The following is a 17809-nucleotide window of genomic DNA, read 5'->3' on the forward strand; positions in this document are numbered from 1 at the left end:
AGGCTTAAACATTTACATGGTTTTAAATCTAGTGGGCTAACATATTTCATAATATATTTTATGACACATGATTGGCACTCAATAAATTATTTTTAAGACTTCCATTTTTCTTTTAAAGAATATATTAGATTGCCAGCAAACATATGAAAGAATGATCAACATCACTAATCATTAGAGAAATGCAAATCAAAATTATAATGAGGTATCACCTCACACCAGTCAGAATGGCCATTGTCAAAAAATCTACAAAAAATAAATGCTGGAGGAGGTGTGGAGAAAAGGGAACCCTCTTTCACTGTTGGTGGGAATGTAAATTGATACAGCCACTATGGAGAACAGTATGGGGGTTCCTTTAAAAACTACAAATAGAACTACCATATGACCAAGCAATCCCACTATTGGGCATATACCCTGAGAAAACCATATTTCAAAAAGAGTCATATACCAAAATGTTCATTGCAGCTCTATTTACAATAGCTAGGACATGGAAGCAACCTAAGTGTCCATCGACTGATGAATAGATAAAGAAGATGTGGCACATATATACAATGGAATATTGCTCAGCCATAAAAAGAAATGAAACTGAGTTATTTGTAGTGAGGTGGATGGACCTAGAGTCTGTCATATAGAGTGAAGTAAGTCAGAAAGAGGAAAACAAATACCGTATGCTAACACATATATATGGAATCTAAAAAAAACCCAAGGTTCTGAAGAACCTAGGGGCAGGACAGGAATAAAGATGCAGATGTAGAGAACGGACTTGAGGACACAGGAAAGGGGGAGGTAATCTGGGACGAAGTGAGCGAGTGGCATGGACTTATATATACTACTAAATGTAAAATAGATAGCTAGTGGGAAGTAGCTGCATAGCAAAGGGAAATCTGCTCAGTACTTTCTGACCACCTAGACGGGTGGGATTGAGAGGGTGGGAGGGGGATGCAAGTGGGGAGAGATATGTGTATATGTATAGCTGATTCACTTTGTTATAATGCAGAAATTAACACACCATTGTAAAGCAATTATATTCTAATAAATTTGTTGAAAAAATAAAGAATATTATCATTTTAGCATCAATACCCAATTTGATAAAGCACAAATACAGTTATTTAACTAACATATCCATTATTTATTAATCAATTTTTACATGATCAGTAGGCTTGCAAGGGAAACAAAACTAAGTAGGAAATAATACAATACTTTGATGATATCTCATTGGTGTAGGAGAGACAGACAAATATTTATAATACATTGTGCTAAGGACTATAGTAGGGAAAGGATTATAGGAACACCAAGAAGAAATAACTAATTTAGCTTGAGTGAAGTCATACATTGTTGGTGAAAGTCAAAATGATTGAAAACAGAAGAATAAATACAGTGTTCTTCTCAATTTGGGCATTCAGGGCTGTTTAAGCCTTGGGGTAGTTATAACTGCTCACATATCCATCAAAGGCTTTATCTGAGCACCAGACACGCCAAGGTCAGGACAACAAGAAAGTATACATCTAAGCAAGCATCAGTGTTGATGGATGACTTAATTATCTTGGTGCCCTGATGAATGAATAGTGTAAACATTTCCAGGAAATATTTTGCAGTCCCCAAGTTGACAATGACTTAGTTAAGTGGGATATTAGAACCATGATCTGAAAAGATAAAAACATTTCAAAAACTACAAAGCTTCAATTGTTTGCCCTTAGCAAGATCTTCTGTGGGCTTGACAATGTACTAGTGACATAACAAGACAGCCAGCTTATGAATAGATGCCACCGGTATCCTTTTGGATATGCTTTCAAAAAAAAAGACATATTATTCATTTGCTATAGCAGATGTTTTTTTCAGAGAAGTTCAGCAGAGATGATTGAGTAGTTGAATGCCTAAACCACATGTGAGTAGACATATACACACACATGCACACTCACACAGCTGTAGAGTAGTAACATTTCTATCCAACTGGTGAATCTCAAAAAGAATTCAAACAACATAAATGCCAATTAGTTTTTCATAAAAGAGCAAACACCTTGTCTAGAAATTGAGAAAGACTTGAACAATGACTCAGGTAAGAGTAAGTATATGGTATATTTAGAAAAGAATTTTATGTTCTATTTCAATCACAACTTTTAAAATATTTGCACAGTTGCAATAACTAAAAATACATTGTTGGTCTTTTTATATGTAGGGTAGGCGAAGATAGAGCTATAAGATTTTCAAACAGGTACAATTTCTTTCCAAGTACAAACTTAGAGATAATTATTTTTGCTGAGCCAGAAGATACAGTTTATAGTGGGTATTATGAATGTATTATATGGTCAATGAATTTAGAAAAGCCCACATTTACAAAATATACTTAGCCCCAAACATATCACCCTCATGTTCACTGTAAACCCTCATGAACTTGGGAGCTTCCCTAAAATGGATCCTGGCCATGAGCCTATAACAGCATCTAGACTGGAACTCACTAATTTATCATCAGCTACATGCTGGCTCACCTATGTCATATTTTGTTTTACTACAAATCCTAATCCAACTCTTTTTCTTTGTTTGAATGATTCTAATCCTGCAGACAAATTGGTAAATTTCAAATCTTGGTTAAAAATCTATAATCTGTAATTTTCAGTACCATACTTAAGTCTCTGATTCTGTTTTTTTTTAATTGAAATATATTTGACATATAACATTGATAAATTTAAGGTGTGCAAACTGTTAAACATGTTAATTTGGTACATATCTATATCGTAATATGATTGCCATTGTAGTGATAATTAACATGTTACATAATTATCATTTCTTTTTAAGGGTTGTAATAATTAAGTTCTAGTCTCTTAGTGAGTTTGATGATTACAATACAATTTTGTCTATATTCATTATATTGTGCATTAGAGCTCTAGAACTTATTTACTATTCATTGCAAGTTTATACCCTTAAACACCATCTGTCCTGTTCACTCACCTGCCATGCTTTTGTAATCATAATATTACTCTGTTTTTATGAATTTGGCTCTTTTAGATTCCATATATGGGTGATATCATACAGTATTTGTCTTTCTCTATATGACTTACATCACTTAGCATAATGTCCACAAAGTCCATCCATGTTATCACAAATGGAAGGATGTACTTCTTTCTCAGGAATGAATAGTTATATTACAACTTCTTTATCAACTCATCCATTGATAGGCAGATAGGTCATTTTTATACCTTGGATATTATGAATAATGATGCAGAAAATGGGAATCACTCTTTAATATCCTGTTTTAATTTCCTTTGGGTTTAACCCAGAAGTGGTATTTGTGGGTCATGTGGTAGAACTTTAAAAAAATTTTGTGGAACCTCGACATTGTTTTCCATAGTGGATAAATCAATTTACTTTTCCATCAACAATGTACAAATGGTTCCGTTTTCTCAACATCCTTCCCAATACTTGCTATCTCTTGCCTCCTTGATATTAACCATTCTAGTAGGTGCAGAGTTGTATCTCATTTTGGTTTTGTTTTGCATTTCCTTAATGATTAGTAAATTTGAACATTTTTTAATCTACCTACAGGGAAGTAGGAGGTCTTCTTTGGAAAAATATCTGTCTAGTTTCTCTGCCCATTATTTAATCAGATTGTTTTGTTGTTGTTGAGTTGTATGAGATTTATATATTTTAGATATTAACCCCTTATCTGACATATAGTTTGCAAAATTTTCTCCCATTCAGTTAGTTGCCTTTTCATTTTCTTTTGCTGTGCAGAAGCATTTAAATTTCACATAGTCCGACTTGTTGCTTTTTGCTTTTTTGTGTGTATCTGTGCTTTTGGTGTCATAACCAAATAATATCATTGCCAAGACCAGCATTGAGGAGTTTCTTCCCTAACTTTTCTTCTAGGAGTTTAATGGTATCAGGTCTTAAAACTGTGGTATAAGTCTTTGATCCACTTGGAGTTAACTTTTGTAAGTGGAGTAAGAGAGGGGTCCAATTTAATTGTTCTATATGTGTTTATCCAGTTTCCCTCATACCATTTGTTGAAGAGATTATACTTTGCCCATTGCACATTTTTGGCTTGCTTATCAAATATTAGTTGACTGTATATGTGGGATTTAATTTTGGGGTCTGTTTTCTGTACCATCAGTCTATGTGTCTGTTCTTATGTCAGTACTGTATTATTTTAATTATTGTAGAGTTGTAGTATAGTTTGCAATTAGAAAGTGGGATGCCACCAGCTTTGTTTTCTTTCTCAGGATTGCTTTGGGTATGTGAAGTCTTTGTGGTTCCATACAAATTTTAAGTATGCTTTTTTCTATTACTGTAAAGAATACCATTGGACTTCAGAAAAAGATTGTGTAGAAGCCAGATGGTTTGGGTTGGTATGGACATTTTTTTTTTTTTTTTTTTTTGCGGTATGTGGGCCTCTCACTGTTGTGGCCTCTCCCGTTGCATAGCACAGGCTCCGGACACACAGGCTCAGCGGCCATAGCTCATGGACCCAGCCACTCCACGGCATGTGGGATCCTCCCGGACCGGGGCACGAACTCATGTCCCCTGATTTGGCAGGTGGACTCTCAACCACTGCACCACCAGGGAAGCCCGGTATGGACATTTTAACAATATTAATTTTTTTTATCCATTAATACCAGATATGCCTCTCAGCTTCTGATTGACTGTAAAGGTTTTACTTTCTCCATCAAATCTGAATGAGATCCTTGCTGGGTAGATTAATCTTGGTTGTAGGTTTTTCTCCTTCATCACTTTAAATATGTCCTGCCACTCCCTTCTGGTTTGCAGAGTTTCTGCTGAAAGTTCAGCTGTTAACCATATGGGGATTCCATTGTGTTATATTAGTTGTTTTTCCCTTGCTACTTTTAATATGTTTTCTTTGTATTTAATTTTTGATAGTTTGATTAACATGTGTCTTGGCGTGTTTCTCCTTGATTTACAAAACGCTAAAGGAAATTCTCTAGGCAAGAAACACAAGAGAAGGAAAAGCCCTACAATAGCAAACCCAAAACAATTAAGAAAATGGGAATAGGAACATACATATTGATAACTACCTTAAATTTAAATGGATTAAATACTCCCACCAAAAGACGCAGACGGGCTGAATGGATACAAAAACAAGACCCATATATATGCTGTCTACAAGAGACCCACTACAGACCTAGGGACACATACAGACTGAAAGTGAGGGGATGGAAAAAGTTATTCCATGCAAATGGAAATCAAAAGAAAGCTGGAGTAGCAATTCTCATATCAGACAAAATAGACTTTAAAATAAAGACTATTACAAAGACAAAGAAGGACACTACATAATGATCAAGGGATCGATCCAAGAAGGAGATATAACAATTGTAAATATTTATGCACCCAACATAGGAGAATCTCAATACATAAGTCAAAAACGAACAACCATAAATGGGGCAATTGACAGTAACACATTCATAGTACGGGACTTTAACATCCCACTTCAATCAATTGACAGATCATCCAAAATGAAAATAAATAAGGAAACACAAGCTTTAAATGATACATTAAACAAGGTGGACTTAATTGATATTTATAGGACATTCCATCCAAAAACAGAATACACATTTTACTCAAGTGCTCATGGAATATTCTCTAGGATAAATCATATCTTGGGTCACAAATCACACCATGGTAAATTTAAGAAATTTGAAATCATATCAGTAATCTTTTCCGACCACAATGCTATGAGAATGGATATCAATTACAGGAAAATATCTGTAAAAAATACAAATACATGGAGGCTAATGTAGTACTACCTAATAACGAAGTGATCACTGAAGAAATCAAAATGGAAGTCAAAAAATACCTAGAAACAAATGACAATGGAGACACGATGACCCAAAACCTATGGGATGCAGCAAAAGCAGTTCTAAGAGGGAAGTTTATAGCAATACAATCTAACCTTAAGAAACAGAAAACAACTCGAAAAAGCAACCTAACCTTGCACCTAAAGCAATTAGAGAAAGAAGAACAAGAATACCCCAAAGTTAGCAGAAGGAAAGAAATCATAAAGATCAGATCAGAAATAACTGAAAAAGAAATGAAGGAAATGATAGCAAAGATCAATAAAACTAAAAGCTGGTTCTTTGAGAAGATAAGCAAAATTGATAAACTATTAGCCAGACTCTTCAAGAAAAAAAGGGAGAAGACTCAACTCAATAGAATTAGAAATGAAAAAGGAGAAGTAACAACTGACACTGCAGAAATACAAAAGATCATGAGAGATTACTACAAGAAACTCTATGCCAATAAAATGGACAACCTGGAAGAAATGGACAAATGGTAAGAAAAACACAAACTGCCAAGACTGAACAAGGAAGAAATAGAAAATATGAACAGACCATTCACAAGCACTGAAATTGAAACTGTGATTAAAAATCTTCCAACAAACAAAAGCCCAGGACCATATGGCTTCACAGGCGAATTCTATAAAACATTTAGAGAAGAGCTAACACCTATCCTTCTCAAACTGTTCCAAAATATAGCCAGGAGAGGAACACTCCCAAACTCATTCAATGAGGCCACCATCACCCTCATACTAAAGCCAGAAAAAGATGTCACAATGAAATAAATCTACTGGCCAATATCACTAATGAACATCGATGCAAAAATCCTCAATAAAATAATAACAAACAGAACCCAACAGCGCATTGTAAGGATCATATACCAAGATTAAGTGGGGTTTATTCAAGGAATGCAAGGATTCCTCAATACACACAGATCAATCAAGGTGATACACCATATTAACAAATTGAAGGAGAAAAACCATATGATCATCTCAATAGATGCAGAGAAAGTTTTTGACAAAATTCAACACCAATTTATGATAAAAACCCTGCAGAAAGTAGGCATAGAGGGAAATTCCCTCAACATAATAAAGGCCATATATGACAAACCTACAGCCAACATCATCCTCAATGGTGAGAAACTGAAATCATTTCCACTAAGATCAGGAAAAAATCAAGGTTGCCCACTCTCACCACTCTTATTCAACATAATTTTGGAAGTTTTAGCCACAGCAATCAGAGAAGAAAAGGAAATAAAAGGAATCCAAATGGGAAAAAAAAGAAGTAAAGCTGTCACTGTTTGCAGATGACATGACACTATACATAGAGAACCTTAAAGATGCTACCAGAAAACTACTAGAGCTAATCAATGAATTTGGTAAAGTAGCAGGATACAAAATTAATGCACAGAAAACTCTGGCATTCCTATACACTAATGATGAAAAATCTGAAAGTGAAATTAGGAAAACACTCCCATTTACCATTGCAACAAAAATACCAAAATATCTAGGAATAAACCTACCTAAGGAGACAAAAACGTGTATTCAGAAAATTATGACACTGATGAAAGAAATTAAAGATGATACAAATAGATGGAGAGATATATCATGTTCTTGGATTGGAAGAATCAACATTGTGACAGTGACGCTACTACCCAAAACAACCTACAGATTCAAAGCAATCCCTGTAAAACTACCACTGACATTTGTCACAGAACTACAACAAAAAATTTCACAATTTCTATGGAAGCACAAAAGACCCCTAATAACCAAAGCAATCTTGAGAACGAAAAGTGGAGGTGGAGGTATCAGGCTCCCTGACTTCAGACTATACTACAAAGCTACAGTAATCAAAACAGTATCGTACTGGCACAAAAACAGAAATATAGATAAATGGAACAGGATAGAAAGTCCAGAGATAAACCCACGCACAAATGGTCACCTTATCTTTCATAAAGGAAGGAAGAATATACAGTGGAGAAAAGACAGCCTCTTTAATAAGTGGTGCTTGGAAAATTGGACAGGTACATCTAAAAGTTTGAGATTAGAACACTCCCTAACACCATACACAAAAATAAGCTCAAAATGGATTAAAGACCTAAATGTAAGTCCAGAAACTATCAAACTCTTAGAGGAAAATATAGGCAGAACATTCTATGACATAAATCACAGCCAGATCCTTTTAGACCCACCTCCTAGAGAAATGGAAATAAAGACAAAAATAAACCAATGGGACCTAATGAAACTTAAAAGCTATTGCACAGCAAAAGAAACCATAAATAAGACCAAAAGACAACCCTCAGAATAGGAGAAAATATTTGCAAATGAAGCAACTGACAAAGGATTAATCTCCAAAATTTATAAGCAGCACATGCGGCTCAGTAACAAACAAACAAACAAAAAAAACAACCCAATCCAAAAATGGGCAGAAGACCTAAATAGACATTTCTTCCAAGAAGATACACAGATGGCCAACAAACACATGAAAGAATGCTCAACATCATTATTCATTAGAGAAATGCAAATCAAAACTACAATGAGATATCATCTCACACCAGTCAGAATGACCATCATCAAAAAATCTAGAAACCGTAAATGCTGAAGAGGGTGTGGAGAAAAGGGAAAACTCTTGCACTGCTCTTGGGAATGTAAATTGATACAGCCACTATGGAGAACAGTATGGAGGCTCCTTTAAAAACTACAAATAGAGCTACCATATGATGCAGCAATCCCACTTCTGGGAATATACCCTGAGAAAACTATAATTCAAAGAGAGTCATGTAGCAAAATATTCATTGCAGTTCTATTTACAATTGCCAGGACATGGAAGCAACCTAAGTGTCAATCATTGGATGAATGGATAAAGAAGATGAGGCACATATATACAATGGAATATTACTCATCCATAAAAAGAAATGAAATTGAGTATTTATAGTGTGGTGGATGGACGTAGAGTCTGTCATAAAGAGTGAAGTACGTCAGAAAGAGAAAAACAAATACCGTATGCTAACACAAATATATGGAATGTAAGAAAAAAAAAAAAAGGTCATGAAGCACCTAGGAGTAAGACGGGAATAAAGACACAGACCTATTAGAGAATGGACTTGAGGATATGGGGAGGGGAAAGGGTAAGCTGTGACAAAGTGAGAGAGTGGCATGGACATATATACACTACCAAACGTAAAATAGATAGCTAGTGGGAAGTATCCACATAGCACAGGGAGATCAGCTCTATGGTTGTGACCACCTAGAGTGGTGGGATAGGGAGTGTGGGAGGGAGGGAGACAGAAGTGGGAAGAGATACGGGAACATATGTATATGTATAACTGATTCACTTTGTTATAAAGCAGAAACTAACACACCATTGTTAAGCAATTATACTCCAATAAAGATGTTAAAAAAAAGAGATCTTTCAATTTGTTGTGTCTTATTCAATTTTATTCATCAGAATCTTGTAGTTTTCATTCATTGTCCATATTTTTAACTTCCTTGGATGAATTTATTCCTAGGTATTTCATTGTTTATGATGCTATTGTGAATGGGATACTTTTCTTTATTTCTTTTTCAGATGCCATTATTGGTGTATTAACTGTATGTTAATTTTATATCCTGCAACTTTACTGAAATTTTTGATTAGTTCCAACAGTTTTTTGATGAAGTCTTTGGGATTTTCTATATATAACATCATATCTTCAAATAACAATTTTACCTTTTTCTTTTCAATCGAATTTCTTTCTTTCCTTATTTTTTTTGTCTTGCCTACATGCTCCAGTTAGGACTTTAATACTATATTGAATAAGAGTGGGGATAGTGGACATTATTGTTTTGTTCCTGATCTTAGAGGAAAAGCTAAAAATTTTCACCATTAAGTATAATGTTTGCTGTTGTTTCATTGTATATAAACATTAGAATATTGAGGTATCATTCTTCTATGTCCAAAGGAAGGTTTGAGGGTTTTTGTCATGAAAGGATGTTGTAATTCATCAGATGTCTTCTGCATCTATTGAAATAATCATGTGATTTTTAAAAGTCTTACATTCAATTACTGTAATATATTACAATATATTTATCTGCACATGTTGAAATACCTTTGCATCACACAGATAAATCCCACTCGGTCATGGTGTATAATACTTTTAATGTGTTCTTAAGTTTGGTCTGCTGATATTTTGTTGAGGATTTTTGCATCTATATTCATCAGGGTTGTTGGTCTGTAGTTTTATTTATTTATAGTGGCCTTAACTGCAATAAGTATCAGTGTAATGCTGACCTCATGAAACAAGTTTGTCAGTATTTCCTTCTCTTCAATTTTTTGGAAGAGTTTAGGAGGTACTGGTGTTGGCTGGTGGCCTGGGGAAAGATGGTGGAAGAGTAAGACATGGAGATCACTTTCCTCCCCACGGATACACCAGAAATTCATCTACACGTGGAACAACTCCTACAGAACACCTACATAATGCTGGCAGAAGACCTCAGTCACCCCAAAAGGCAAGAAACTCCCCACGTACCTGGATAGGGCAAAAAAAAAAAAAAGAATAAACAGAGACAAAAAGGATACGGAGGGGAACTGCACTAGTGGGAGGGAGCTGTGAAGGTGGAAAGGTTTCCACACACCAGGAAGCCCCTTCAAGGGCAGAGACTGCGGGTGGGGGAGGGCAAAAGCTTCAAAGTAGCAGAGGAGAACACAGCAACAGGGGAGTGGAGGGCAAAGAGGAGAGATTCCAGCACAGAGGATTGGTGCCAACTGGCACTCACCAGCCCAAGAGGCTTGTCTGCTCAGCTGCCGGGGCGGGCAGGGCTGGGAGCTGAGGCTCGGGTTTAGGGTTTCGCTCAGAGCGCAGGGAGAGGACAGGTGTTGGTGGCATGAACACAGCCTGAAGGGGTTAGTGCACCATGGCTAGCCGGGAGGGAGTCCGGGTAAAAGTCTGGACCTGCCGAAGAGGCAAGAGACTTTTTCTTCCCTCTTTGTTTCCTGGTGTGTAAGGAGAGGGGATTAAGAGTGCTTGCTTAAAGGAGCTCCAGAGACGGGCACCAACCGCGGCTAAAAGCGTGGACCCCAGAGACGGGCATGGGACGCTGGTGCTGCTGCTGCTACCACCAAGAGGCCTGTTTGTGAGCGCAGGTCACTGTCCATGGCCCCTTTCTGGGGAGCCTGTGCAGCCCACCACTGCCGGGGTCCCGGGATCCAAGGAAGGCTTCCCCAGGAGAATGCACGGCATGCCTCGGGTTGGTGCAACGTTCCGCTGGTCTCTGCCACTGCAGGCTCACCCCGCCTCCGTGCCCCTCCCTCCCCCCTGGCCTGAGTGAGACAGAGTCCCCGAAGCAGCTGTTCCTTTAACCCTGTCCTGTCTGAGCGAAGAACAGACGCCCTCCAGCGACCTACACGCAGAGGCGAGGCCAAATCCAAAGCTGAGACACGGGAGCTGTGAGAATAAAGAAGAGAAAGGGAAATCTCTCCCAGCAGCCTCAGAAGCAGCAGATTATAGCTCCATAATCAACTTGATGTACCCTGCATCTGTGGAATACATGAATAGACAACGAATCATCCCAAATTTGAGGAGGTGGAGTTTGAGAGCAAGATTTATGAGTTTTTCCCCTTTTACTCTTTTGACAATGAGTTATACCAAATTGAGGAGGTGGACTCTGAGAGCAAGATTTACGATTTTTTCCCCTTTTCCTCTTTTTGTGAATGTGTATGTGTATGCTTCTGTGTGAGATTTTGTCTGTATATCTTTGCTTCAGCCATTTGTCCCAGGGTTCTATCCGTCCTTTTTTAAAAATTATTATTTATTTTATTTTAATAATGCTAATATATTTTATCATACTTTATTCTATTTTACATTATCTTCTCTCTTTCTATTTTCCCTACCTTCCCTCCTTCCTCCCTCCCTCTCTCCCTCCCTCTCACCTTCCTTCCTTTCTTTCTTTCCTTCTTTCTTTCTTTCTTTCATTCATTCTTTCTACTTCTACTAATTCTTTCTTTGTACTTTCTCTCCCTTTTATTCTGAGCTGGGTGGATGAAAGGCTGTTGGTGCTGCAGCCAGTAGTCAGTGCTGTGCCTCTGTGGTGGGATAGCCAAATTCAGGACACTGGTCCACAAGAGACCTCTCAGCTACACATAATATCAAATGGCAAAAATCTCCCAGAGATCTCCATCTCAACACCAGCACCCAGCTTCACTCAAAGACCAGCAAGCTACAGTGCTGGTCACCCTATGCCAAGCAACAAGCAAGACAGGAACACAACCCCACCCATTAGCAGAGAGGCTACCTAAAAACATAATAAGACCACAGACAACCCACAACACACCACCAGACGTGGACGTGTCCACCAGAAAGACAAGATCAAGCCTCATCCACAAGAACACAGGCACCAGTCCCCTACAACAGGAATCCTACACAACCAACAGAAATAACCTTAGCCACTGGGGACAGACACCAAAAATGACGGGAACTATGAACATGCAGCCTGCAAAAAGTAGCCCCCAAACACAGTAAGATAAGCAAAATGGGAAGACAGAAAAACACACAGCAGGTGAAGGAGCAAGATAAAAACCTTCCAGGCCTAACAAATGAAGAAAAAATAGGCAGTCTACCTGAAAAAGAAATCAGAATAATTATAGTAAAGATGATCCAAAATCTTGGAAATAGAATAGACAAAATGCAAGAAACAGTTAACAAGGACCTAGAAGAACTAAAGATGAATCAAGCAATGATTAGAAACACAATAAATGAAATTTACAATACTCTAGATGGGACAAATAACAGAATAACTGAGGCAGAAGAATGGATAAGTGACGTGCAAGATAAAATAACTGATGGAAATGGAAGTGGAAATAACTGCTGCAGAGAAGAAGAAAGAAAAAAAGAATGAAAAGAACTGAGGACAGTCTCACAGACCTCTGGGACAACATTAAATGCACAAACATTCGAATTATAGGGGTTCCAGAAGAAGAAGAGAAAAAGAAAGGAAATGAGAAAATATTTGAAGAGATTATAGTTGAAAACTTCCTTAATATGGGAATGGAAATAGTTAATCAAGTCCAGGAGGCACAGAGAATGCCATGCAGAATAAATCCAAGGAGAAATACGCCAAGACACATATTAAGCAAACTGTCAAAAATTAAACACAAAGAAAACATATTAAAAGCAGCAAGAGAAAAACAACAAATAACACACAAGGGAATCACCATCAGGTTAAAAACTGATCTCTCAGCAGAAACTGTACAATCCAGAAAGGAGTGGCAGCATATATTTAAAGTGATGAAGGAGAAAAATCTTCAACCAAGATCACTTAACCCAGCAAGATTCTCATTCAGATTTGATGGAGAAATTAAAATATTTACAGACAAGCAAAAGCTGAGAGAGTTCAGCACCACCAAACAAGCTTTATAACAAATGCTAAAGGAACTTCTTTAGGCAAGAAACACAACAGAAGGAAAATATCTACAATAATGAACACAAAACAATTAAGGAAATAGGAACATACATATCAATAATTACCTTAAATGTCAATGGACTAAATGCTCCCACCAAAAGACACAGACTGGCTGAATGGATACAAAAACAAGACCCATATATATGCTGTCTACAAGAGACCCACTTCAGACCTAGAGACACATACAGATTGAAAGTAAGGGGGTGGAAAAAGATAATCCATACAAATGGAAATCAAAAGAAAGCTGGAGTAGCAATTCTCATATCAGACGAAATAGACTGTAAAATAAAGACTATTAGGAGAGACAAAGAAGGACACTACATAATGATCAAGGTATCAATGCAAGAAGAAGATATAAAAATTGTAAATATTTATGCACCCAACATAGGAGCACCTCAATACATAAGGCAAGTACTAACAGCCATGAAAGGGGAAATCAACAGTAACACACTCATAGTAGGGGACTTAAACACCCCACTTTCACCAATGGACAGATCATCCAAAATGAAAATAAATGAAGAAACACAAGCTTTAAATGATACATTAAACAAGATGGACTTAATTGATATTTATAGGACATTCCATCCAAAAACAACAGAATACACATTTTTCTCAAGTGCTCATGGAATATTCTCCAGGATATATCATATCTTGGGTCACAAATCAAGCCCTGGTAAATTGAAGAAAATTGAAGTTGTATCAAGTATCTTTTCTGACCACAATGCTATGAGACTAGATATCAATTACAGGAAAAGATCTGTAAAAATAATACAAACAGATGGAGGCTAAACAATACACTACTTAATAACGAAGTGATCACTGAAGAAATCAAAGAGGAAATAAAAAATACTGAGAAACAAATAACAATGGAGACATGATGACCCAAAACCTATGGGATGCCGCAAAAGCAGTTCTAAGGGGGAATTTAATAGCAATACATTCCTACCTTAAGAAACAGGAAACATCTCGAGTAAACAACCTGACCCTGCACCTAAAGCAATTAGACAAAGAAGAACAACCCCCCCCAATTTAGCAGAAGGAAAGAAATCATAAAGATCAGATCAGAAATAACTGAAAAAGAAATGAAGGAAACGATAGCAAAGATCAATAAAACTAAAAGCTGGTTCTTTGAGAAGATAAACAATATTGATAAACCATTAGCCACACTCTTCAAGAAAAAAAGGGAGAAGACACAACTAAATAGAATTAGAAATGAAAAAAGAGAAGTAACAACTGACACTGCAGAAATACAAAAGATCATAAGAAATTACTACAAGCAACTCCATGCCAATAAAATGGACAACCTGGAAGAAATGGACAAATTCTTAGAAATGCACAACCTGCCATGACTGAATCAGGAAGAAATAGAAAATATGAATAGACCAATCACAAGCACTGAAATTGAAACTGTGATTAAAAATCTTCCAACAAACAAAAGCTCAGGACCAGATGGTTTCACAGGCGAATTCTAATAAACATTTAGAGAAGAGCTAACACCTATCCTTCTCAAACTCTTCCAAAATATAGCAGAAGGAGGAGCACTCCCAAACTCATTCTACAAGGCCACCATCACCTTGATACCAAAACCAGGCAAGGATGTCACAAAGAAAGAAAACTAAAGGCCAATATCACTGATGAACATAGATGCAAAAATCCTCAACAGAATACTAGCAAACAGAATGCAACAGCACATTAAAAGCATCATACACCATGATAAAGTGGGGTTTATTCCAGGAATGCCAGGATTCTTCAGTATATGCAAATCAATCAACATGATACACCATATTAACAAATTGAAGGAGAAAACCATATGATCATCTCAATAGATGCAGAGAAAGTTTTTGACAAAATTCATCACCCATTTATGGTAAAAACCCTGCAGAGAGTAGGCATAGAGGGAACTTTCCTCAACATAATAAAGGCCATATAGGAGAAACCCACAGCCAACATTGTCCTCAATGTTGAAAAACTGAAATAATTGCCTCTAAGATCAGGAGAAAGACACGGTTGCCGACTCTCACCACTCTTATTCAACATAGTTTTGGAAGTTTTAGCCACAGCAATCAGAGAAGAAAAGGAAATAAAAGGAATCCAAATTGGAAAAGAAGAAGTAAAGCTGTCACTGTTTGCAGATGACATGATACTATACATAGAGAATCCTAAAGATGCTACCAGAAAATTGCTAGAGCTAATCAATGAATTTGGTAATGTAGCAGGATACAAAATTAATGCAGGGAAATCTCGGACATTCCTGTACACTAATGATGAAAAATCTGAAAGTGAAATTAAGAAAACACTCCCATTTACCATTGCAACAAAAAGAATAAAATATCTAGGAATAAACCTACCTAAGGAGACAAAAGACCTGTATGCAGAAAATTATAAGACACTGATGAAAGAAATTAAAGATGATACAGATAGATGGAGAGATATACCGTGCTCCAGGATTGGAAGAATCAATATTGTGAAAATGACTCTACTACCCAAAGCAATCTACAGATTCAATGCAATCCCTATCAAACTACCACTGGCATTTTTCACAGAACTAGAACAAAAGTTTCAAAATTTGTTTGGAAAGACAAAAGACCGTGAATAGCCAAAGCAATCTTGAGAATGAAAAACGGAGCTGAAGGAATCAGGCTCCCTGACTTCAGACTATACTACAAAGCTACAGTAATCAAGACAGTGTGGTACTGGCACAAAAACAGAAATATAGATCAATGAAACAGGATAGAAAGCCCAGAGATAAACTCACGCACATATCATCACCTTATCTTTGATAAAGGATTCAGGAATGTACAGTGGAGCAAAGACATCCTCTTCAATAAGTCATGCTGGGAAAACTGGACAGGGACATGTAAAAGTATGAGATTAGGTCACTCCCTAACACCATACACAAAAATAACCTCAAAATGGATTAAAGACCTAAATGTAAGGCCAGAAACTATCAAACTCTTAGAGGAAAACATAGGCAGAACACTCTATGACATAAATCACAACAAGATCCTTTTGGACCCACCTCATAGAGAAATGGAAATAAAAACAAAAATATTCATATGGGACCTAATGAAACTTCAAAGCTTTTGCACAGCAAAGGAAACCATAAACAAGACCAAAAGACAACCCTCAGATTGGGAGAAAATATTTGCAAATGAAGCAACTGACAAAGGATTAATCTCCAAAATTTATAAACAGGTCATGCAGCTCAATAGCAAAAAAACAAACAACCCAACCCAAGAATGAGCCAAAGACCTAAATAGACATTTCTCCAAAGAAGATATGCAGACTGCCAACAAACATATGAAAGAATGTTCAACATCATTAATCATTAGAGAAATGCAAATCAAAACTACAATGAGATATCATATCACACCAGTGAGAATGGCCATCAACAATAAATCTAGAAACAATAAATGCTGGAGAGGTTGTGGAGAAAAGGGAACACTCTTGCACTGCTGGTGGGAATGTGAATTGGTACAGCCACTAAGGAGAACAGTATGGAGTGTCCTTAAAAAACTACAAATAGAACTACCATATGACCCAGCAATCCCACTACTGGGCATATACCCTGAGTAAACCATAATTCAAAAAAGACATGTACGAAAATGTTCATTGCAGCTCTATTTATAATAGCCCGGAGATGGAAACAACCTAAGTGTCCATTATTGAATGAATGGTTAAAGAAGATGTGCCACATATATACAATGGAATATTACTCAGCCATAAAAGGAAACGAAATTGAGCTATTTGTAATGAGGTAGATGTACGTAGAGTCTGTCATACAGAGTGAAGTAAGTCAGAACGAGAAAGACAAATACCGTATGCTAACACATATATATGGAATTTAAGGGAAAAAAATGTCATGAAGAACCTAGGGGGAAAACAGGTATAAAGACACAGACGTACTTGAGAATGGACTTGAGGATATGGGGAGGGGGAAGGGTAAACTGTGACAAAGAGAGAAAGGCATGGACATATATACACTACCAAACATAAGGTAGATAGCTAGTGGGAAGCAGCTGCATAGCGCGGGGAGATCAGCTCGGTGATTTGTGACCACCTGGAGGGGTAGGATAGGGAGGGGGGGAGGGAGGGAGACACAAGAGGGAAGGGATATGGGAACAGATGTATATGTATAACTGATTCACTTTGTTATAATGCAGAAACTAATAAAAAAAAGAAGTAATGTTGTTATTTCTTCAAATCTTTGCTAGAATTTGCTGTCTGGTCCTGGGGTTTCTGTGTTGGGAGGTTTTGGATTACTGATTCTTGTCTTTACTTGTTACTGGTCTGTTCAGATTTTCTATTTCTTCCTAATTTGGTCTCATTGGGTTATGTATTTCTAGGAATTTATCCAGTTGTTGACATACAGTTGTTCATAGTATTTTCTTATGATTCTATATATTTCTGTAGTATTAGTTGTTATGTCTCTGTTTTCATTCCTAATTTTGTTAGAAAATTAGATTTTCTAACAAAATTTCTAATGAAATTTTGTTGTCTTGCTAAAGTTTTTTCAATTTTGTTTAACTTTCCAATAAAGCAGCTCTTAGTTTCATTGATCATTCTTTTTTGTTGTTGTTTTTTTCTAGT

This window comes from Mesoplodon mirus (assembly GCF_964341445.2).
Source record: "Mesoplodon mirus genome assembly, chromosome: 7".
NCBI classification, from domain to species: Eukaryota; Metazoa; Chordata; class Mammalia; order Artiodactyla; family Ziphiidae; genus Mesoplodon; species Mesoplodon mirus.